This window comes from Poecilia reticulata, unplaced genomic scaffold, assembly GCF_000633615.1.
Source record: "Poecilia reticulata strain Guanapo unplaced genomic scaffold, Guppy_female_1.0+MT scaffold_212, whole genome shotgun sequence".
NCBI classification, from domain to species: domain Eukaryota; kingdom Metazoa; phylum Chordata; class Actinopteri; order Cyprinodontiformes; family Poeciliidae; genus Poecilia; species Poecilia reticulata.
This window is the reverse complement of record NW_007615022.1, coordinates 92,816-93,928: the sequence shown is the minus strand read 5'-3', so window position 1 is coordinate 93,928 and position 1,113 is coordinate 92,816.

The window sequence follows — 1,113 nt, the reverse complement described above, 5'->3', positions numbered from 1 at the left end:
CACTCTGACCTTTCCCCGTTGCACTCTGACCTTTCCCCGTTGCACTCTGACCTTTCCCCGTTGCACTCTGACTTGAGCGACTCTCAAATCCAGACTTGGTCTTGGATTTGGACACAGCCGGGTCACAGACGCCACTTTTGGACCTTCATCCCTTCAGACTCGGACCATCAGAACCTGTTGCTGTTCAGAAACTTGGGTCCTGATGAGGAACTGGGATTTCTGAAGTTCGGTTCCTTTGGCTCCGAGTTCTGGTGCCGACTGTCCTGATGATGGAGTTTCCCAGCCTCAGCGGGTCCCTGAATGCAGCATGACTCTATTTTTCTACCAGAGATCCGAGTTTATTTTGTTCTCAAAGTCGCCTTAAAGATCCTGAGCAGCAGGAAGGAGGTTCTGGAAGATTCTGTCCGACCAAGAAGCCATTTTTGTGGACCAGAACATTTCTCTCACCAGCAGAACCTGAAGAATGTCTCCACACCCATAACTCAGCATTTCCTCCTGCTGCTCCGTGTGGTTCTGTTTGATGGAACTGGACCCGACTTCTGAAGGTATCTGCAGAAGCTGAAGCTCCGTTCAGACCCGACCCGTTTAGCTCCGTCTGTCTGATGTTCTTCTCTGCTGAAGCTGATGGAGAACCTGGCAGGTATCTGCTGAGCAGAACCTAAAAGTTTGCTTTTGACCTGAGGAGGTTTGATGGAGGCTTCAGCAGAACCTCAGTCTCTGTTTACCCGGTTCCCTTGGGCCAGAACATCCTGAGTCCGTCCCATGATGGGGCTTAGAGCCCAACGAACCGTCTGACGACACTAAAGTCTATAAATGTGACACCGCCATCAGGCGGTCCCTGGCTCCGCCTCCTGTGGGTCAGGCGGTATCTGGTTCCGCCTCCTGTGGGTCAGGCGTTATCTGACTCCGCCTCCTGTGGGTCAGGCGGTATCTGGTTCCGCCTCCTGAGGGTCAGGCGGTCCCTGACTCCGCCTCCTGAGGGTCAGGCRGTATCTGACTCCGCCTCCTGAGGGTCAGGCGTTATCTGACTCCGCCTCCTGTGGGTCAGGCGGTATCTGGTTCCGCCTCCTGAGGGTCAGGCGTTATCTGACTCCGCCTCCTGAGGGTCAGGCG